The 24690-nt window shown below is 42.5% G+C and overlaps 1 pseudogene; it reads right to left on the reverse strand.

Annotated features, from left to right (window-relative positions):
- Positions 1-22406: 22406 nt before the first annotated feature.
- LOC125080218 (uncharacterized) lies at positions 22407-22504 on the reverse strand (annotated as a pseudogene).
- Positions 22505-24690: the final 2186 nt, after the last annotated feature.

Here is a 24690-nt window from a genome sequence, read left to right on the forward strand (position 1 = left end):
ATGGGAACATTAAAACAAGTAATGAAAAGCACACAACATTGATGTGATATTAATATCCAATCTGTCCTTTCTAGGATCAGGGAATATCTTCATTTTGGTCATATTTGGATGGTCAGATGCTCATCTCTTTTTAAATTATTATTTTGTAATCCTAACCTGGATCCATTAGAGCAGAATGCATACCTCTCTCTAGAGGTCTATCAGGGTTTTGAAATAATTACAGGGAATTCTCAGTCTTTTTTTTTTTTTTAAGATTTTATTTATTTATTTGACAGAGAGAGATCACAAGTAGACGGAGAGGCAGGCAGAGAGAGAGAGAGAGAGAGGGAAGCAGGCTTCTTGCTGAGCAGAGAGCCCGATGTGGGACTCGATCTCAGGACCCTGAGATCATGACCTGAGCCGAAGGCAGCGGCTTAACCCACTGAGCCACCCAGGCGCCCGGGAATTCTCAGTCTTTATTTGCAATTCTTCAAGCACATTCTACCTGTCATTCAACAGCTCTGGTTATTCTGTACCAGGTTCCCTACTGGCATCTATCTGTAATGTCAGAAGTTAAGTATATTTTTCTCCTCCAAACTCTGCTGCCTTCTTGCTCTTTCTTTCTGCACTTTTTCCCTCTTGCTGCTGCTCTTTACCGCACTCACCCACCTTTAATCCCCTGAGCACTCTTTTCTCTCCCTCTGTCTCTCTTCCCACAGCACAGGTCGGAGGTTAGGTGGGGGGTAAGCCTCATGGGCAAGATTCTCCCCAACTTGCAGAAATCATTTACCCCAATTCCTGGCTTTAGTGCATGCTTAAACACTCAGTAGTGGCCCTGAGGCTTTCCTGATGAACCATTTAGTGGCCATTGGATAAGGGTTCCACTTAGACACCTGGGTAAAGACCATCTCCTGAATTTATCTCAAGAAGTGCAACCTCACCTTTGAGAAGCCCAATGGCACCCTCCCCCATTGGAGAACACTTTGGTGTAACATTTTAGAATAGTTTTTGGTGACTTTTTTCTCCATTATAAAAAAAATAATATATCAACATTCTTTAAAACTGGGAAGTACAGGAAAGTATACAGAACAAAACAGAAACTCCATATAATCCTATAGGTAAGACAGAAACCACTATAACTGTTAAGCTGGGTGCATTTTCTTCTATGCTTTTCCTATAAATATATTTACACAGAATAGTAGTTTCCCTGATATTTCACTAACATATAACATAAATATTTCCCCCACACTGTTAAGATGGCTTCATAAGCACAAATGTAATTGACATATAATATCCCATCTTATGTAAGTACCACAATTTCCCACCGTTCTGATAAGATTGAAAATTTACATTGTCTCCATGATGACCATAAATGGTTTGCACATTATTATTTACACACATTTCTCATACATCTTTCATAGTTTCCTTTAGCTAGATTCCTACCAGTAGAATTACTTGCTCAAAGGGTATGAATATTTTAAGTGGACTGATAAATATTACCAACTTGCTTTCCAGAACCTTCCAGAAATTTACAATGTAAGCAGTGTGTGAAAGTGTTCATCTCACCAAACTCTTGGCCTGGCTTAACCTTGCATTATCATCAGTAAAATAAATAGTGCATGAATGAGTGAGTGGTAGAGATTTTTCTAATGGGCGGTATATAGATAATCTTTTCTAAACCCTAGGGCAATGGAAGTTTAGCAATTTCTCCATGTTCTTTGTAAACGTATTGATCGATATAGGATAAGCTAACAGAGAAAATAAGCCTCAAACATTCAGGGATATGGCATACAAAATATGTTTCTCCTCACAATTTGATGTGGGTTGGATGACTCCCAAGGAGCTCCTCTCCAAAGGATGACTCAGGAAACCAAAAGGCTTCTGTCTTCTAACTTTGCCTTCCCGAAGCCCTTTGCTTCCAGCCCTGTGGATGGGAAAGAAAGAGCATGGGAAGGCACACCCACTTTTAGCTGCCCCAGACCAGAGTTTTATATCACTCTTCTCTTTCAGATCCCCAAAAGCACTAAGTCAAGCCCCCATCTAGCATGATACCAAGTTAAGCCTTTGGGTTCCCTTTCCCCACGTTTTCTGAAAATCTGCCAAGAAATAGTTACCGGGTCCATAAATCCATGTTAGTTGTAAGTTCATAAGTCAGCTAGCTTGCTCCAACCATTGCTAAACTCTGTGTGTGTAGTGACTGGGTTGAGCTTCAGGTCCTCCAGGATGTAGTCATTTACCCCGTTCGTGAGCACACATCCCTGCCTCCCCACCCAGACAAGAGCTTCCAGCATTGTGAGATGGAGGGCTGCAAACTAGGACTCCTGTTCAACTCTGCCTTCCTTCTTGCTCATTATCAGACATGCTCTCTCAGCAAGGAGGCCCCTGTCCGTGGACTTGATACCTGAGCAGAGCAGCCCCACGGGTAAAAGAAAGCTTCTTTTCCCATAGTTTCTAGGCAGGAAACAGCTGCAGGTGTCAGCTTCTGTGCCCAGACTAGTGGGAGCTGTCCGAAGGTACTAGAGTTGGAGCAGGGACAGGATTGGGGGGGGGGGGGTGGATATAGGGGCTGAGAGCCACTGGACCAAAGATGGCAAAAATGGCACTAATGTGCAGCCAACACTGCCCTCGCCTACAGCAGACATGCTCAGTAGTCCTGGCACCCTGGACCGCGAGGCCCTAGAACCCTTCTATCTCAGGTCCTAACAGCCACCTTGCCGACTCTGTACTCTTAAACTCTACACTCAGGCTGCACAGTTCTTAGCTCATGAGAGGAACTCAATAAATACCAATTTAACCAAATAAAACCAAAGCTGGAATTTGATCCGAAGAGTAAACCTAACCACGGTGGGCCCAATTTTAGGAAACTGAAGATCAAAACACTTTCACAGAATTTGAGACAAGTTCAGTTTTGTTTTTTTGTTTTTTGTTTTTTTTTTAATTTTTGGGGCGGGGGCGGGGAGGAGGCGGCTCTGCGCAGGCACCGACCGCCCCCCTCCCCGAGGAGCTGCGGAGGGAGGACGCGGGGACGAGAGGAGGGACAAGCGGCGGAGCGCGCCCGGCCTGCCTGTCCGCCCGCCCGCACCGCGGGACTAAGCACCAGCAGCTGCGGAACGGCTGTGCCGGCGGCGACGATGCTGGCGGCCGAGACAAGTTCAGTTTTAAAAGCCAGGAAATCACGGAGGGTCAAAGCCCAGAGGCTGTCTGGAGTCCTTTGGATTACTGCAACATCCAGCTCATCTCCTTGCCTCTGACCTTGACCTTGGTAACCGCTGACACTGCCTTCTCCATGCCACAGTCCTGAGTCTTCACCTCATATAGAACCTTCTTTGATTTCCCGTTGTTTTCAGGATAAAGGCAAGATAACTTCCTACAGCTTCCAGTCCCAGCATCTCTCTCCAGACTCACCTCCCTGGGTCACTGAGCTAGGATATTTTACACACGCTATTTCGTCCGATCTTCATCATTGGCTAGGAACCTGGCTTGTTAGTCCAATTTTCAGGTGAGGAATTCCCACCTGATCCTCTGAGAGATTATGGGATTTAGCCAAAGTCATGGATCTGCCAAGTCTCCTGAGTGGAATTTCCAAGCCTGTCTGGTTCTGAGATCTGTATTCAGGAATACATAGGCATTCGTAATTAATTCAGGTTCATACATTAGGCATTTTCTTTTCTTTTTACAAAAATAACAAAACGGAATTGGCTATTGGCCTGCTGGAATTCATTCACACACACGCACAGAGTGGGAGAGAGAGAGAGTTGTCTGGTTCACTTTCTGCCCATTATGTGGGCACAGCAAAGACAGAGCTTTCTAGTGTGTGTAACTAGAGCTAACTTCCCAAAGAGGAAAATGGACCAAAGTACTGTTTTCTCTTATTTTCCTTTTTTTGTTTGTTTTGCTTCTTTACTTTTTTCTTTTTGTTCAGGGTCATGCAAATCTGTGAGTGAGACGAGGGAATTCCAGCAAAGTGTCCTATGGATGAGTCAGCCGCTTGGGGGGGCAGTGGTGGAGAATATACACGACCATGACTTTCTTCTCTTCTCGACCCTCGTTCCAGCCCAGCCCCCATGGGTTTGGTTCCCAGTGACATTTGCTCCAACTTCAGAGGGAGGAGGCCCTTCCTGTCAGACTGGAGCCACACTCAGAATGCGAATACCCCAGGCCTGAAAAGTGCCTTTCACCAGAAACTCCGGTTGGGGGGGGGGCGAGGGGGGCAGTCTTTTTGGCCTTGACCGACAAGAGCATCCATACACCGGAAGGCAGTGCCTTCCCCCGGCCCTGCCATCTGGCCAGAGAGACTATGGAAGCAAGCCTCAAAGGCCGTCCCGGGCTACCCTGCTGGCCAGAAGCCTACGCTGACCCCATGAAAGGTAGTGTTTCCTTCCCGTCCAGCCACCCACTCTGGCTCTGCAGGCTGGAACCTGACACTCCGGTGGAGGGAGGTGGCAGGGAAGGGCGTGGAGCCCTCACTGAGCTCTCACTGTGGTGCGGGCTGCCTGCCGGGCTGCGAAGGTAAACAGCGCGCCCTTTCCCAGAAGGGGTTTGGGTCTGTTGCGACACCTCACAGTCGCTCACCTCAGAGAAGAGCAGCAGGTCTTCCAGTTTTCCTTGTCCCAGAGGCCAGGCCTGTTTGCTTTTATAAACTCAAAGTGATTAACATAGAAACTTCACAGGACTGTCCCTTGAGATAACCTTTCCTCTGCACCTGGAGGGAGCTGAGTTTTGATTCGTGCGTGGAAGGGTCTGATGGAAATGGAAGAGCTCCAGCGACCCCTGCAAAGGGCAGTCTGCCTCTGAGAGTCGTTCTCCAGGGTCAAGCAAGGCAGGAAGTGAGCAGCTCGGAGAAGGTGTGTCCAGAAACCCGGGCTCCCGATGGCAGTGCCAAGGAATTACACCTGGGTTTTTGGGTCAGCCATGGCTTCCCAGGCCCTGTGGTGGACAAAACACCGGCTGTGGGCATCATGAATGTTGCCAGAACAAGAGAACCTTCATGGGCTTGAGTCTTGAGAGGCTTCTGTCAAGAATGGGTCACCTGAACATCCACTCTCTCATTCCCTGAAGCATGGTACCACCAAATCTTCCAGAAGGAACCGTTCTCTCTCCATGAACTGCTGAAGATCCACGAGTCCTTCCTTCCCTTCTTGCTGAATTCATGTGTTTGCTACATTACAAAGAGTTTTACTCGTATCATATATAACCTTAGTAGTCTTCATACAGGATCAAAATCCATTGAGATACTTTTTGAATCTTGACTCTTGTCTCCATGGCATTTACTTGGCTTCTCAATTTTAAAATAGCTGCAAATTTATCGAGGTTTAATTTTCAACCTATCCAAGTCATTTCTAAAAATGTTGGGCAGGACAGGGGTTAACTCAGAGGTATATGGAGGCCACTTGATAGCCTCCCATGTATGACAGTAATTCAGATATGTCTCCCTTTTGTATAATAAGTCAGCAGAAATTAACTCTCCTCAGTAGACTATCTTATCATCCAACCCATATTTATTTCAGATCTTACCATAATAATCTCAAAATATCAAAATAATATCAAAATCTCAAAATATCCAGATCTTTCCATAATAATCTCAAAATATCAACAAATGCGTTGTTGAAATCAAGGTACACCATCTCTACAGTATCCACTGATTTGCCAACTTTTTAGCCCTGATGAGAAAAAGAAATAATTATTTCCAAAGCATCTATGCCTCATTTATTTGACAAAGTTTATTGAATGCCTCCTTACGTGAAGCATTGGGTAGGCCCTGGGGATGGAAGGATGAAGATTGTAGTCCCAAATGCAGACTGGAATTGGGTGTCAGCAAGAGATCTAGTTGGGAACTGCCTCCTGAGAGCGAGGAGAGCCAGGACGCAGTCCCAGCCCCTGGGATTCTAAGCCTGGAGCTCCCTGACCGAAGGTACCCATCTTTGTTCCAGAGGCTTTCACTGGCTAAAAAGCTTTCTATCAACCTGCCAGTCCTTCTGGGCATGTAACACTTCTTCCAGACAGGTGGACCGAAGGACTATCCCTTCTCCTCAGAACCCACATCTCTAGGCCCCCATCCCACCCTCCATCCATTCCCATCTAGGAGATTGGCAGCTCCCTTGGCAGCCTACACAGTACTTGGTCCCAATTAGCATATAATTACATTGTTTATTTGAAGGAAGAAAGAGGCTTAGTCTCCTATGAATGGCTTGAAATTTGCTTTCCCAAAGACCAGGGTAAGAATGGGTGGCTTCCCAGCATTGACATTTACGGAGGCATAAAAAGGAAGCCCTCTCAAAGCCCACCCCCACCCCTTCCTGGTTAATTGTCTACCCATCCAGTTTATCAGGGGGAAAAAAAAAACAACCAACACGGAGCCATCCTTGATTTTTCCTTTCCCTCTCCTGCCACTTCCAATTCTCCAGCAAGTCCCACCCATTCTCCCTTTAAATATCCCAACCCTGATATTTCTTACCATTTCTACTGCTGCCTCGGGATCAAGGCAGCATCCTTTTCCACTTGGTCCCCGCTTCCGCTCTTTCCTCCCACAGCCCCCACACACCCGACTGGCCCCTGAGAAACGTCACCCAGCTCAGGGCACTCTGCTGCTTGAACCTCCAGTGCTTCCCTGGAACAGTTAGAATAAAACAACAACTTGCCTCAAAGGTGTTCTTCTTTTGGGGGTGTTCCAGGAGGAAAGAGTAATGCTATTTCATTTTGATCAAGCAAATGCCAGTGAAAGGCAGAAGATAACGCGTGCCCTGATGGCTGGTGATAACCAGGAGATGAGGCTGTGTTCCCGTCACCCGAATCTGGTGAGAAGGAGGTGGCACGTCCTCACTCTTCAGTCCCTCCTCTAAGGGACATATGTGCCAGTCCCCTGCCTGTGAATCCCCACGGCTGAGGGCGAGTGTCTGCCCGACACTTAGACTGGTGACGCCTGAGATCTCACTTCGAGCTTGGGAACTGATGGTGGGGACCGGGCCTCACTGCCCGGGATGGTCCCTCGCACCTATAATTAAATATAAATGATTCTTAAAAATAGAAAAATAGAAAGAATTTGTAAATGGCCTATATTGGTTTGCTGTGGTTTTACTGTGTAACAAAGAACCACAAGCTGGGTGACTTAAAACAACAGGCATTGGGCACCTGGGTGGCTCAGTGGGTTAAAGCCTCTGCCTTCGGCTCAGGTCATGATGTCAGGGTCCTGGGATCAAGCCCCACATTGGGCCTTCTGCTCAGCAGGGAGCCTGCTTCCTCCTCTCTCTCTGCCTGCCTCTCTGCCTACTTGTGATCTCTGTCCGTCAAATAAATAAATAAATAAAATCTTAAACAACAACAACAACAACAACTGGATTCCCTCTGTAAGACTCTATCTCCAAGTAAAGTCCCACCCTGAGATATAGGTGGTTAGAATGTCAACATATGAATTTTAAGGGAAGAGAATTCACCCCATTACACGGCCTATCATCACACCAACGTAAGCCTGGTTAACATGACAAATATGAGAGCTTGGTTTTTTAAAAATGCAGAACACAAAGATGTAAGACTTGTGAAGATTTAACAAAATAATCATGTAAAGGTTTGGTATCTAATAGGCGCTGAACACATCTCCATTTCCTTCTGTTCCCACCCCTCCAAATCACCAGCCAGTTCTTTCCCAGGTAAAATATGCTAAAAGGTAATTTCTTAGGGGTGCCTGGGTGCCAGCTGTCTTAGGCTCAGGTCATGATCTCAGGGTCCTGGGATCGAACCCCACATGGAGCTCCCTGCTCAGTGGGGAGCCTGCTTCCCCCTCTTTCTCTCCCCCAGCTTATGCTCTCTCTTAATAAATAAAATCTCTAAAATAAATAAATAAATATTAAAAGATAAAATCATGACTCATACAAACATAAGATGAACACATCTTAAAGGTTTCATTTAATTCACTTACCCATTAATAAGGGTAAGATATGGCAAGTGGCTCAAAGGAGAATTCAAAGAATCACATAGGCAGGCAATCAGGAATATTACTACTCCACCCACACAATCACTTGCATTTTAGAGATAAGAATCATTCACCTTTACTTTTCTATGACCTAAAGATTTGTAAATTGGCTTAAATATAACAAAAAGTAGGTCTGCCCAAAGGATGCACTAGACAGGACAACCAGTAATCTTTTTCCCCCCAATTTAAAGCATTTTGACAACTTTTCTTGGCAGAAGTAAATCTTGGACCAGTAAACCTTCTTGCTTCCTTCTACTTTTCAAACAAGGAAATGGTCAGCAAAACTCAACTCATAAAGCTCCCATTTATGAAGCTGTTAAAAATAAGTGTTTTTAAAAACAGGCCAGCATCTCAATTTGAAGAAACAAAAATAGTCATTAGAAAGGTGGAGACATACTGGAATGGAAAAAAAAAAAAAAAAAAAAGAACCCTCTCTAGGTACCTGTTAATGTCAGAGTCCCTGCTGGTAGTGACCCACACCTAGGAATGTGACTCTGAAGAACAGCAAGACAGTCTTATTTCTCATCACCCTTGAAAACCTCTCCTGCTGTCCTGCTCCTGAGGTGACAACAAATCCCCTGAAGAAGAAACCTTGTCTTCTTTCCCACTCTAAGGTTTCCCTTAGCCTAGCTCCTCTCACACTATAACTTGGAGTTCATTATTTCCGAGAGGGCAGCACCAGTGTCATATTCATTTTTTTTTTTTCATTTGCTCCTGGCACAAAGTCTGGCAAATAGCAAAGCTCAGTTTATTAAATCAAGTTGGATTGGATAAGATTGGACTGGATTGGACTGGATTGGGTTGGGTTGGGTTGGGTTGAGTTGAGTCGAATTGAGTTGAATTGAGTTGCACTGAACTGAATAGGATTCCTGTTTTAGGTCCCAGCCTGTAAGAATCAGCAACATTGCTGAAGCAGCTGTCTTTCAGTCGCATTGCAAACTCAGCCTTCTTTCAATTGCTATCACTTAGCAGACAATTCTATAACAAACCGGGACAAGACTACACTGAAGCATGTAAAGTTCGAAAAGCCACAGAGGTACCATTTAGTGCAACCAAGGCTTGCTAAGTAACGACTCCATTTCCCTCCTTGGGTATCAGATCTTTAGTGCCTCTGTAAGTGCCACCCTTCCCACCACAGAGGCTGGAAACTTTGTGGGAAAGGAACTCATGAATGAATGAGAGTCCGTCTAGCCTAATAATGCCAATAATTACCAGCAGTTGCAAAGTACTTTGTGGTTTGCAAAGTACTAGTCGTACACATCATCTTATTTAATTCCTGCAATCATCCCATGAAGGTTGGACCATCATTCTCAATTTAAACACAAGGATATATCGGTCAATGAGGTGAAGCTAAATGGGTGGAGGACAGATTATTACTCCAGGACAAATTCTCTTTCCCCAACCTCACTCCTCTCTGGGAAAGATGAAAGCAGAGGGATGCTCACAGAACCATGGACACTCTAGGTGGCAATGAACTTGGTAAGCTCTTTATTTAGGTTATTGTTGAAGTGACCAGCTAAATAATGAGCACATACATTGATAATGGTTCCCCTTTCAGTCTTTGAGCATATATTCATTGTGACCTACACCTAACCCTCAGGTCTGCCATGTGACTGGAGTAGGGGGCTGGATGGGAGACAAGAGCTAAACACCAATATCATACAAACCTCAGTGTGATATCTGTGGGACCTTGTTCTGAGCACTTTATAAATATTAACTCATTGAATTTTTATAACCACCTTCTTCTGCATAGAAAGACATAAAGGGAATAAAATAAAGACTAGATCAAGGATCAGCAAGCTTCAGTCAGTAGACTAAAAAGGCCAACTGTCTTTTCTTTTTCCAATAAAGTTTTATCAGAGCACACACACACACTCCCTTATCTATTATCTATGGTTGCTTTCACATGACAATGCCAGAAATTAATAGTCATCACAGAGACCACTTGGCTTACAAAGCCTAAAATACTTACTATTTGTCTCTTTATGGAAAAACTTTGCCCATCCCTGGTTTAAATAAATACCATTTTTTAGCAGATAAGTAATAAGGATATTTTGTTCCTGTGTCTGACTCTCCTAGGAGACTATAGGCTTTCTACATGCAGAGTGTGCCTTGTGCATTTTTGCAGCTCTGTACCTAGCAGAGGGGCTGCCATAGGAGGGGACTATTTGTTAAAATAAACTGTCAGGAAAATCTGTGAAAGATTTTGAAATGACAAAACCAATTACTGAACGTCCTTTCTAGGACAGATCCCCCATAGGGATCTGTGGCATTATAAAAAAAACTTGAACAGTTTTGTATTAGATAAGAAGAGATGAAGGAGGATAGGAATGAAAGTTACTCCAAGAAATAATGGCTGAAAACGTCAAAAATTTGGCAAAAGTCATAAACCCATAGATGCAAGAAACTTAGTGAACCCCACTAGGGTAAACTTCTGGGGGGAAAAAAACTCAAAGCAAGACACATAACAGTCAAACTGCTGAAAGTTAAAGACAAAGAAAAACTTCTGAAAATAGGGAGAGAAAAATAGAATCTTATCTATAAGAGAATCTTATCTATAAGAGAAAAAGAATTCAAATAACAGTGACTTTCTCATCAGAAACTATGAAGGCTAAAATAAAAGAGCACAGTATTTTTCAAGTGCTGGCAAAAAAGAACTGTCAATCCAGAATCCTATACCCAGCAAAAATATCCTTTAGAAATGAAGGGAAAATCAACACATTCTCAGTTGAAGGAAAACTAACAAATGTGTCACCAGCACACTTATCCCAAAGAATGGCTAGAGGAAATTCTCTAAACAGAAAGGAAAGAATAATAGAAGAATCTTTGAACATCAAAAAGGAAGAAAGAATATGATTTTTCTCTGTATTTTGGATAAATATGTAAGCAAAATACAGGTAAATGCAAAAAACTTGGCATTTCCTCTTTAGTTTGCCAAATTATCTTTGATGGTTGAAGCAAAATCATAACACTGTCTAATATAGTCTTAATTATACTAGAGGAAATATTTAAAGCAATGATATTATAAACAGAGGAAGGTAAAAGGAAGTTAGGTTTCTATATTTCACTCAAACTGGTAAAATAATGACACAGTAGACTCCCATAGGTTATATATGTAATGTTATACTTAGAACCACTAAAAAAGCTGTCAAACCAGGGTGCCTGGGTGGCTCAGTCAGTTAAGCATCTGTCTTTGACTTAGGTCATGATCTCAGGGTCCTGGGATCGAGCCCCACATTGGGCTCCCTGCTCAGGAGGGAGTCTGCTTCTCTCTCTCCCTTTGCACCTTCCCCTCTTTGTGCTCTCTTGATTTCTCTCTGTCACATAAATGAATAAAATCCTTAAAAAAAAAAAGCTATCAAGCAGGTGCAGACCAAAATAGTACAGATAAAATGGAATTTAAAGAAATATCAAAGTAATCCATAGGAAGAAAGGAAAAGAAAACAAAAAATAGAAAAACAGAACAAACAGAAAATAGAAAATAAAAAGGCAGACTTAAGCCCTAACTTATTAATAATAACATTAAAGATAAATAGTCTGAATACAACAATTAAAAGATAAACATTTAGCAGAATAGATTTAAAAACATTGCTCAACTGTATGCTTCCTAAAAATAACTCACTTCAAAGAATGATATAAACAGATTGAAAGTAAAAAGATGTGGAAATGTTGTATTCATTTTCTTTTGCCTCTGTGACAAACCACTACAAATTGAGCAGCTTAAAACAACACAAATTTCTTATCTTAAAAAAGCCAATTTCTTTTAAATTAAGAACTTCTATGCTAGAAAAGCCCCTCTGAAGAGGATAGAAATACAAGTTACAGACTGGGAGGAAGTATTTACAAACCACATATCTGATAAGGGACTAGTCTAAAATATATAAAGAACGCCCAAAACTCAACAGTTAAAGAAAATCCTCCTGGAAAATGCACAAAAGACATGAAGGGACATTTCACTGAGGACGAGACAAATGGAAAGTAAATACATGAAAAGATATTCAACATTATTAGCCATTAGGAAATTTATATTAAAATCTCAAGATATAATCCAGAGAATTATGCCTGAAAAAGGCAATCTCAAAAGGCTACATATTGTAGGATTCCATTTATATAAAATTATTGACATGACAAAATGACAGAGAACAGATTCATAGTTGCCAGGGAGGTATGGGAACAGAAGAGAAGTAGATGTGTCTTAAAAGGGCATCATAAAGGATCCTTGTAGGGATTGAATGTTCTGTATCTTGACTGTATCAATGTTAATATCCTGGCTGTGTCATCATACTATAATTTTTGCAAGATGTTACCATTGAGGAAAACCATGGGATGGTTTCTGTTTTGTTTCTTACAATTGCATATGAATCTGCAATGACCTCAAAATAAAAAGTTTAACTAATTACTTCATGAAAAAATGTTCATGCAGGACTTCATAGACAAGTTAAGAACAAGCCCATATAATATGGTCTACAGTTTTTCAAGGTGTCTTCACATCCATCATTTCATATAATCACTGGCTCGCTCATTCATTCATTGATGTTTGTGTGTCATCATTAAAATATTCTCTATTAAGTACTGTGGTTGGGCTCAAATTACAGTTATAAATCCTACAGTTCCTTCTCTCAAGGAGGCCATAGTCTTTTTATCCTCACCGACCACAAGAGTTAAGTAGGGCAGGTATTATTATTCCTGTTTTAGAAATGAGAAAATTTACCACCAAAGGATTATATGCCTTGTCCAAAGTCACACATTAGTTCCACCATGGAGCTGGCTATAGACATGGGTCTTAACTTGTCTTACATTCTTCCCATGTTACCTACAGTAAAGCAAAATGCGGACGAACACAGGCTTTGGAATCAAACAGTCGGGTAGGCTCAGCAATGCCATATTATAGTAGCATGCCCTTGGATGGGTCCCTTCATCACCCCCTGCTTTAGTTTTATCCTCTGTAATAGTTCCTATTTTGTAGGATTTTGCAAGACTTCAATGAGTTAACATAAGCAGTACACTTAAAATGGGTAACACATAGTAGCCCACTAAATGTCACTTGACATTAGAATATACCAAATATATTGGTATATATATTTATATAAATAAGTTATTTATATAAATATAAATATATAAATATTTATATAAATGTATTTATATATCATTATAAATTATATATAATATATAATTATCTATTTAATATATAATCATAATAATATATAAATATATATTATCACATATATTATCTCCAAGCTGTCATCAAACATAAATTAATATACATATATTGAAAAAAGGCAGGGGAGCTCTACTGGCTCAGTTGGTAGGACACATGACTCTTGATCTCAGGGTTGTAAGTTCAAGCCCCGCATTAGGTGTAGCGATTACTTAAAAATAAAATCTTTAAGAAAAAAAAGAAGAAAGAAGGCAAATAGGTAGAAATATTCATGATTCCTGTTTGAGGGAATAAAGCAGTGGCATGTTTGGCCAGATCCTCAAACGTCCCAAAGACAAAATTGGGACTAAAGATAAAAGACCCCTTTCACCATGAACATTTTTTTTTAAAGATTTTATTTATTTATTTGACAGAGATCACAAGTAGGCAGAGAGGCAGACAGAGAGAGAGGAAGGGAAGCAGGCTCCCCGCTGAGCAGAGAGCCCGATGCGGGGCTCAATCCCAAGACTCTGGGATCATGACCTGAGCCGAAGCGAAGGCAGAGGCTTTAACCCACTGAGCCAGCCAGGCGCCCCTCACCATGAACATTTTTAAGAAAACTTAAAAATTAAGCTCCTCCCATACTGACCACGCAGGGAAGCTGTGGAGTCCATTTATCGTTTGTATCTTGTAATCCTCTCCCTTCCCTCAAGCTAGTAACCATATGTTGGGGCGTGCCTGTGTTTTCATGCATCCAGCTGGGTGAGGCATAAGGACTGTAATCAGTTCCCTCTCTCGACAATGCCCGCATTTTTTCACCTGTCCACCAGTCATGGATTAATTATGAGTCTTGTCTCCCCAACAGGTGGTACCTGTGATCACATGATCATATCAGATCCACCTCCCAAACACACAGTTAGTCTACCAGTATTTTTAGTACAAGTGTTCATCACCTGTGTATGCAAAGGGGTAGAGCAGGTGTGGTCTTTACCAGACTGTTCTTTGACTTGGTATTTCTATGCCTGTTGACAAAGTTGATGAGGCAGTTCTAAGCAGCCCCATTATGGCATGTCAGCTTAAATTAAATGATGCTAGATCTGACATTCAAGGAGTTGCATCCCCATTTTCAAGTGGGACACCAATGTGGTCCCATCACTTGCCATTACCTTCCTGGAGGCACTCGGCTCTGGCCAGCGTCATTGGTAGCTTCTGTCAGGGATTTTTAAGAGTTCCAATTTCAAATGTTGTATGGTCAGTCACACTATCAAAGCCATAGAAACACCTACCATTTGGCGTGCCTCTTGTACCTCAAATTGCATACAAATCCTTTTTCAAGGGGCACCCGCCTCTGCCTCAGGTCCTGATTCCAGGGTCCTGGGATTGAGCCCCACTTTAGGCTCGTTGCTCAGCGGAGACCCAGCTTCTCTCCCTCAGCTGGCACTCCCCCTGCTTCAGCTCTCTCTCTCTCTCTCGCTCTCTCTCTGACAAATAAAAAAATAAAATCTTTAAAATAAACAAAGAATCCTTTTTCAAACCATGGATTCTGATTTGAGATTCAGAAAATAAAGTCACCGCAATTTAAGGCCCAAAGACTAGGAATATTTGAAGCTAAATGTAAAGACAGCAGATTATTTTCAGCCACGACCCTGCTGAAGAAGGCGCATAAGGACGCTGCACACCCGGGAAAAGGACACACGTACAATGGCTCGACTTGTCGGGAGATCTCTATGAGCTGGTTGTTCCATGAAGAACCACTTCAAGTCTTGACAAACTATTGTTATTCAGAGCGAGGTATTCGGCAATTTCTTGAAAATTCATGACTATGGTGAGCCTCTCACTTCAAGAAAACCAACTAACTTAAAAAATCGTTATCAAAATTTGAGCTGTGAAATGAAAATCAGAATTTTGGAAACCTTGGGTCTGCTGCTATAAGACTTAGATGAATGTGAGGAGCGGGCACTGGGACCTGTGAGTTTGAATGATCTCCTGAGGAGGGCATGGGAAAGAGGAGCCGGGAGAGAATACCTTCTGAGAAGGTAGAGAGAAAAGAGGCAGAGGGTGAAGGAGATTAAAAATGAGGAGTCAGGGGGCGCCTGAGTGGCTCAGTGGGTTAAGCCTCTGCCTTCGGCTCAGGTCATGATCTTGGGGTCCTGGGATTGAGCCCCACATGGGGCTCTCTGCTCAGCAGGGAGCTTGCTTCCTTCCTCTCTCTCTGCCTGCCTCTCTGCCTACTTGTGATCTCTCTTTCTCTCTGTGTCAAATAAATAAATAAAATCTTAAAAAAAAAATTTGAGGAGTCAGGAGTGGGAGGAGAGGTCGCCAAAGGCAAAAGAGGGCATCAGCGCTGGTCTGTGCAGAAGACTTGGGTGTTGGCAGTGGGGGTTGGGAGGGGGTTGGTGCTACAAGGGTGCTTGGGAGGGGGAGAGTAGCAGCCAGCAGAGACCCAAAGAGAGCCAGGAAGGCAGGCAGCACAGGAGGTCGTTCTGGAAATTTCTACTTTGAAATTTCTGACTTTGAAATTGATTTATGTAATGTATTAGCCTTCCACTCCTTGGATGCATTCTGAAGAATTAATACTAACTGTAGTCTGAAGTTAGAATGGCAATATGTGTGATGCCGCTTTTAAACCTGGCTGCTTCTCCTTTATGTGGAAATTAAATATAAGTGCCTTCCCGAAGCCTTGATTGCTAACGCAGGCTCTCACTGGCGCTCTCTATTGAGCTTTCTCATGAAGACCCTCATGAGTAGTGTCATGGAGGCTTCTCGAACCACTTGTACTGAAGGACCAGGGTTTTAAAATCTCCAGTACCTCATGGACTGACACTTTGGTTAAAATGCAATAAAAATGAGCAATTAGAAAAATGAAATTTAAAAATCCATATCATACAAGTCTAATTTTTATTATTAGATTCAACAAACACTAAATTTCAATAAATATCATCAGAACTAAAGTAACACGGGCAATATGGAAAAACCACAAGAATTTTGCAACATTGAAATTGTGCATTTAGGGATTAACAAAGAAAATCATTTACGCTTGGAAGTTTAGTCATTCCGTAATTGTAACTAAATGAGCAATTGTAAGTAAAATAGCAATCTTACCCATATTTTTACTCGTATTTATCTTCTATACTCACACCTTAAATGAACAATGTAACAGTGTAAATATTTGCTTTTTTAATATAAAAAATGAACTTTCTTCTTCTTCATTAATTTATTTGATCTAGGTTAGATTGAGAACACATTTCACAAGGGGATAATGTGTACCTAAACTCTTTCTATATTTTGTTTCTCTAGCACTTGTAATAGAGAAATCATTCTGTCAGGGGTCTGCTGACAATATGGGGGAAGAGATGTAAGGCGGTTTCAGGGAGCACCTTATACTCGTTTCTAACTTCACGCAAAATTAGGTAAGCAAAGATGTATTTTCAAAATTCATCTTCAGTCCTTCAACAGTTGCCATCTCCAATGAAATATCCTTTAGAGTTGAGGTTAAATTTAAATTACCGTTTGATAAAAAGCATATAATAAATCTGTGCATTGCCTTTGCATAGGCCTTCACTTGATAGAAAGTAACATTTGGAAACATACTTTCATATTTGACAAGTATTCAAGTGATAACTTTTCACAAATGTGCAGTAACAGATCAGCCCTTGGTGGATCAGTGTTATTACATGAAACATGCCCTAACAATCAGTGGAAACTGTTCTTCCAAGCTTCTAACTTTGTTTTTTAATGCCCCTTACTCTGATCTACCATTGAAAAAAATTTGCTGCATTATCTCCCTGCATGAGAGTATCATGACGACCGAAATTGTCAAAATATCAGATGAATACGCAAATCTGGTTACCCAATTCACATCTTTTAAAAGTTGGCCCAAATGACTTCTAATAGTTCAGAAACACTAAGAGCTCATTTTTATAATCTTTCATTTTTTCTCCAATTTTTATGCACTTTTGAGTTACAGTTGATAAAATAACCTTGGAATATCGAGCGCTGTCACGTGGCCCTTCTGCGAGAGACTAGCATGTGGCTTACCCTGTTCTCTGCTCAACGAGACACTGGGTCTCACAGCAATGTCAAATTTCCATACAAGTTTCTAAATGATTGCTCAAGATTGTTGCAATTAGTGCAGCACAGACAGACAACAAATAGCCCACAACCAGTGTGTGCAGCCCTGGTTTAGACATCAAAACTCTCTTCAAATCCTCTCTAATCCTCTTTCTCCATCTTTCCAAAACTCAACTCTCTTGTTTTCTTCTCTCACGACCCCCTTCTCTGAAATTTGTGCCCTCGGGGCAACTCCGACCACCTGCTTAGGAAACTGCTCCTCATACCTTCAGGTTCATAGCTCCCAGCTCAGCAAAGCAAAACGTCCAGCCTCTGCACCTGCTGCTGGAGCAGGGGGTGGGGTGGTGGGGGTGTAGGGGAGAAGTGGGGAGGAGAGAGAGGCGGGGTGTGCAGTGTTGGATTACATGACTTGGGGGGATAGAATCATACATAAAAATACAACTTAGCCTTTCTGTCCTGTAACAACATTGTTTATCATAGAACAAAAGGAGAAACACCTGATCATATCTAGATCAATCTTTGGTCAATGACCATATCTTTGGCTCAATCTTCTATTTGGGTACTGATGGTTTGTTTGTTTGTTTTCCTTAACTTCTGCAAGAGGTTCATTGTAATCATTGCTATCATTCTTGGAAAACATACATGACCCAATCTCTCTGCCTCTCATTTTCCTAGCATATCACATCGCACGTGGTTAGTATTCAAAAATGTTCGAATCTGCAGGGAGGGGAGAAATGTTCATCTCTGGGAACCAAAGAAATATCAGTTGCAAGCAACTCGAGATGCCATTTTTTTCATCTCCAAATTATTAAAAATGTCAAGCGACCGAATCACTTAGTGCTATGAAGGATGAGTGAGACTAATTCCCCCAGGCACTGAGGGCGGCAGCGTACAATGAAACAAACGTTCACACTTCAGAACATCTCCCAATTTCCACATATATTTATTAAATACCCATTTATTCTCTCGTCATGGAATGGAATTCACGCCCACCACAATCCTAATTGTGAACTAAATGGACCCTGATCTCCAGTCCGCAGCCAGTTGGCTTTCCGTATCCCATGAGGATTCTAGTCACAAACTTCACGCTATTTTGACATGATGCAATTTGAAATGAGGTCGGGATCTTTTATTTCCTTGGTTTATCATTAAATCTATGAAAGGCAGAAAAGTGGTCGGAGTAACCCGTCAAAAATGCTCCACTGGAATCCGGAGACCAGGCGGACATGTCCTGGTGATCAAAGTTGTTGGTTAAATATTGCCCCATGTTCCCCTTTGGGATCCTTGCAAAACAAGAGAGCCCCAGGGTCTGTGAAGAAATTATAAGTAGTGATAGAGGCATCTTTCAGCCAAAGCATTTAAGAAAGTCATTTCTGGAATTCTGGCTTGCCTTTTGGAACAGGAGTTGAAAGACAGCAAATAACCTTGTAAAGTCTGCCCTCTACTGTTTTTCATAGTCAACGTAGCCAATATCTGCAGATTGATTTTGTGTTTTAGCAGACATCCTGACTGTATTGTCTACCATTTACAAACACCTTCAACAATGCCAGGCAATGCGTAGACGCTTTACGTGCTTGACGAATTCAAACTTCCTATAGCCTCATGACCTAAGTAAAGTGTCGTTATTTCTACTTCACAGTTGAGGAAACATGCTCAGAGAGGTTAAGTAACCTTGCCAGGGACACATAGCAGACCAGTTAAAGTTCTAGATCATAATCCTGGCTGTCTGGTGCCAAAGCTAACAGTTTTTCCTCTGTGCCACAGTGCCTCCAACTTGCTTATAACCTGACAATTTATGAAGCAGATATATCTATATATTTATAGATACCCGTCCTCATTTCTGAGAGCCCTTTCAGACGCATGTTCAAACACAAAATTCATCACAACCTACACCAACGACAAGACGGCCATTTAAATGCTGACTCGAAGCAGCTTTGGGACTTTGCAGTCCCGCCTTCTAGTCCTGTATACCCCTCCCCGGTCAGCTGGGTGGGTAGACCACGGGCCCAAAGTGCTGTCCATGAATTCCATCACGGGGCTGGGGCCACTTAGAAGGCACATCTGACGTCACACTGTGTGAATGTTTAACTTCCGGGGACTGGTGTTGCTGGAGGAGTTCAGCAGAACCAGAGAAGACAGAAACCAGGCAGCCTCCAAGCAATGCACTTCCACTGCTAGATCACCAGAGGAGAAGCAGCGAAGTCTGATGGAGGCCACCAGGGCACAGTTCATCATCTGACCGATGGGCCCATGCCACTCGTCCCTAAGTGGCTGTCAAAGAGCAGCTAGGAGGTCTCCTCAGAAGGGAGAGAGGGAGAGAGAGAAGGGTCGGGGCAGCTTTGATGTGATCTAGGAAACTTGAGGATCCCGGGTTGAGTTGGTGTAAATGACAAGGGCGTCAGTTACCTGTGTTCTGTCTTCACCTGGTAAATGAGGACTTTTTTTGTCTTTGGTACTTGGTTGGCCTGTATTCGGAACATGTCATCCTGGGAACAATGTTAGATCCCAGCCACCCACAAAATTCATTTACTATTGAACGTTATTCTTGATTGAAAGTATACAAAATACCACACGGTTGTGACCAAAGTATATGCAGAGAGTTTCTGGAAAAACCCACCCGACCCCAGGTTCTAACCAGACCTTAGGTCCTCCTGTGTCATCTGTCCCCCTCCCACACCTGCTGAGTAGGAACAGCAGGGACTCCCCAGGTCTAGGCCGGTGCTAGCAGGGGTGGGCGAGGCTGCAGCTGTGTGAGGACAGAAGGGTGTGGAGCGAGGACCGGGTGGTGGGGCTGGAGACCCACCGAGGAGTTGCTGGTCAGGCTTTTGGACAGCGTTGCTCCCAGCAGAGCAAATTCTATGTCCTGGTAGGAAATCTGGTCCCTCCCTTTCTTTTCTTCCTCTAGTTTTCAATCTGGCCCAATCCCAGGGCCTGGCCAAGTTGAGTGAGCACGGAGGCTGTGGGTAGGATTGTTCAGGTCCCAAGAAAGAGCGGATGTTACCCTCCACCCAGCAGGCTGAATAAAGAGAGTGAGGGAAGGGATTATTGAGGAGAGTTAAAGGAAACCACAAACATGGTGAAGCGTCCTGGAATAGGGGGAGAAGGGAGCATTGCTACCGCAGGCTGAAGGGACAAGGGAAGGGAGACGGTTGCAGACCCAGAGAGAATACTGTAGGAAAGGGACATGGGAGCAGAGCTGTAGCTATCCGCCTAGAGATTTAGCCAGTCCACACCTGGCAGAAGGGGACTCAGGGGAATGAGTAACCCGTCCTCGCTCCCTTCCTGCCCTCTGGCCTCTGGCACTGGCCAAAGACAACTAGAAGCCAGAAACCCAAGGAGCCCTCTGATGCAATCCACAAAGGTCAGCCTCAAAAAGCACACAGCGGGGGTGCCTGGGTGGCTCAGTGGGTTACGCCTCTGCCTTTGGCTCAGGTCATGATCTCAGAGTCCTGGGATCAAGCCCCACATCTGGCTCTCTGCTCAGCAGGGAGCCTGCTTCCCGAACCTCTCTCTCTGCCCGCCTTTCTACCTACTTGTGATCTCTCTGTCAAATAAATGAATAAAATATTTTTTAAAAAAAGCATACAGCAGTGTGGAGATGGGCTGAAAGTAGATTTGCACTGGGCCGTGTGAAAAATTTAGAGTATAGGGGCCTTCCTCTACCTGTACCACTAACTCGTCAGGTGGCTTGGTGGATAGGAAGGAAGACATAGGGTTGGTACTCAAAGCAACCGATCCATCACTTTTTATCCCTGTGATTTCCATCTAATCTTTTAACCACGCTAAATGTCAGTTTTCCCATCTATATAATGGGAATGTGGTCCTCTGCCATCTCATCTCCCCCAAGTATGTGTGCTGGGTTTCAGGTTTTTTCCAAGCTACAACCACCCTTCGACCTGTTAAGAAACCCACCCTTGATTTTAAAGGGCCTGCAGGTACCATAGGGGTGTCCTCAGGTGCCATTAGGATGGAGGTCGGCTAGGTTGTGAGTCATAGGCAGACGTCCTTCTCCTGGGTGACATTCAAGAAGATCCTGGCTTGCCTGCATGGAGAGCATTTGCCGTGACCTCATAGCATGGCTGATGGAACAAGCTCATGGCAATAGTGAGGGGTAAGGGAAACACGCAGAGACGCTGACCACACTTCCAGCCAACTCCCTGAGGCCGACCACAGACCCTCACTAAAGAAGCCACAGCTCCCTACACGGCTCCAAATTTAGTCTTCAAAGTGCCCCCAGCCTGACTTCTTCTGAGGATATTCTCCCTCTGCAGATCCCTGGGGACAGGTGTGAATGTGGTGGGGTGGGGGCAGGGCTGTTTTTTTAAGATCTATTGTTATAGAACAAACTGACTTTCAAGATCCTATCATCTACATCTGTAAAATGTCTATCAACTAATGGACGAATAAATACAGTGTTTCTATCCATCCAATGGAATATGATTCAGTGATAAAAAAGGAAGGCAGTACGGAGGCACGCTACAGCATGGGTGAGCCTGAGAACATTCCATGAAATGAAAGAAGCCAGTCACAAAGGACCTAACCATATATAATTCTATTTATATGAAATGTCCAAAATAGAAACATTTATACATCTATAGAGAAGAGGAGTAGGTTAGTGGTGGCCTCGGGCAGATATGTGGGTGGGTGGAGGGGGTGATAGGCAGAAATGGAGAGTGACCACTTTTGGGGGTGATAAAAATGTTCTAAAATTGGTTGTGGGGATGATTCACAACTCTGAGTACTCTGAAAACGACTGAAGTTCACACTTTAAATAGGCTAATTGTATGGTATGTGAATTAATCTCAATAAAGTCGTCATAAAGAAAGAATGTTCTGGAAGTAGATAGTAGACAGTGAATGTCATTAATGCCGCTGAATTATATGCTTCGAATGGTTACACTGGCAATTTCTAGGTTATATATATTTTTCTGCAATTTAAGCATTTTTAAAAAGTATTCAAACAGCAATATGAAAAGTAGCCAACATTGGAAACGACACAAATGTGGACGAAAATATTGAGGAATATCCATACTAGAGATTCTTGCTAGATTCATGCTGTACATGCATTAAAAATGCTACTTGCATCAATGTGGCTGAATCTCACAAAAAGTAATATTGAAAAAAAGTCCAATAAGAATATATACATAGTTTACTATTTCATTTTTATAAAATTCAAAAGCAGGCAAAACTGAACTATGGTGTTAGAGGTGGGAATAGTGACTATCTTGGAGGAATAGGGTTGTGCCAGGAGGGGACAGGAAGGTGACTTTTGCGTGTCATCCTTGCGCAGGGGCCATGCTAATCTTCTCTGTATCGTTCCAATTTTAGTATATGTGCTGCCGAAGCGAGCACAGGAAGGTGACTTTTGGATACTGGTAATATTTCTGTTCTTTATCTGAGTGATGACTACACAGGTGTGCTGACTTTGTGAACACCCATCAGGCTGCACACATATATGATCTGTATAATTTTCTGTAAGTTCAGTAGATTTCAAGTTTTTTAATTTATTTTTTAAAGCCTTAGAAGTCACAGTCCCCCAGGTAATTTTATTTTATTTTTTTAAAGGTTTATTTTTTAAGATTTTATTTATTTGACAGACAGAGATCACAAGCAGGCAGAGAGGCAGGCAGAGAGAGAGGAGGAAGCAGGCTCCCTGCTAAGCAGAGACCCCGATGCTGGGCTCGATCCCAGGACCCTGAGATCATGATCTGAGCCGAAGGCAGAGACTTTAACCCACTGAGCACCCAGGCACGCTCCCCACCCACCCCAGGTAATTTAAAGCACAGCCAGGACGGAAACATTTATCTCCAGTAACTTCTTGAGGACCCACCAAAAAACAGCTCCAAGTTCTCCTTAAACTCTTTCCTTTTCCCAAAGCAATCCTTTCTCTCTCTCCCAACCCCACCCAGTTTCTATTTGTTGCTAAAGCTCTTCCCATTTGATTCTGCTCTGCAAAGCTTCTGCCTTTATAGCCAAACGAATCCATTAAGATGCATCCAGAACAAAAAGTGATTACTTTTTAAGTTAACTAAGTTAAATCCTTAGTGGGTCTCTGGCACCATTTTAGGATGGCAAGCTCAAACTACAGCAATATGTTTTTCTTCCCATTGCATTTATAAAGTTCTTAACACAAAGACCAGCACTTAATAAATGTCGAATAAAGAAGGAAGGTCTGAGATGAGGACACTGGAAACATGGGACCAAAGACCTGGAGCCAGAATGAGCTGATGAAGTTTAAGAGCTGAAGGAACCAGGCTGTAGTGAGGGAAGGAAAAAGAGTAGGAGGTTAGCGAGTAATATTACTAGTGTCTGCTTCCCCTGAAATCCAGGGAAGAGTCAAAAGTGACTCCTTTGTTCCTCTTCCTGTGTTGACTATGGGGGGAAAAAAAATCATAGGATCTGTGTGACCCTGTAGCCATTGCTTAAAACTACCAGCATCTGTCAACACAAGAGACAAGAATATGCAATGGGAAAATGGCGGTCTTTTCAACAAATGGTGTTGGGAAAGTCGACACCTATATGCAGAGGAATGAAACTGGACGACTTTCTTAAACCATACACAAACATGAACTCAAAATGGATTAAAGACCTAAAGGTGAGACCTGAAACCATAAAAATCCTGGAAGAGAGCACAGGCAGTAATTTCTCTGACACTGGTTATAGCAACATTTTTCTAGATATGTCTCCTGAGGCAAGGGAAACAAAAGCGAAAATAAACTATTGGGACTACATCAAAGTAAAAGGCTCTGCACAGTTAAGGAAACAACCAACAAAACTAAAAGACAACCCATGGAATGGGAGAGGATATTTGCAAATGACATATCTGATAAATAGCATCATATATATATGTGTGTGTATATATATATATATATATATATATATATATATATATATATGTCACTGCAACTCAACAGCCAAAAAATAAATAATCCAATTTAAAAATGGGCAGAAGACATGAACAGACATTTCTCCAAAGAAGACATACAGGTGGCCAACAGACTCATGAGAAGATACTCAACATCACTCATCACCAGGGAAATGCAAATCAAAACTACAATGAGCTATCCCCTCACACCTGTCAGAATGGCTAAAGTCAACAACATAAGAAACAACAAGTATTGGGAAAGATGTGCAGATAGCGGAACCCTTGTATGCTGTTGGTGGGAACGCAAACTGGTGCAGCCACTGTGGAAACAGCATGCCTGGATTTTCCTTTAAAAGTTAAAAATAGAACTACCCTAACATCCGGTAATCACACTACTGGGTATTTACCCAAAAACCACAAAAACACTAATTTGAAAGGATTATATGCACCCTTATGTTTACTGCAGCATTATTGACAATAGTCAAACTATGGAAGCAACCTAAGTGCCAATCAATAGATAAATGGATAAAGAGGATGTGACATATCTATCTATCTATCTATCTATATACACATACATATACAATGGAACATTACTCAACCATAAAAAAGAATATACAATGGGAGAGAACCATAAAAAAGAATGAAATCTTGCCATTTGCACCAACATGGATGG

This window comes from Lutra lutra, chromosome 10, assembly GCF_902655055.1.
Source record: "Lutra lutra chromosome 10, mLutLut1.2, whole genome shotgun sequence".
Lineage (NCBI taxonomy): Eukaryota > Metazoa > Chordata > Mammalia > Carnivora > Mustelidae > Lutra > Lutra lutra.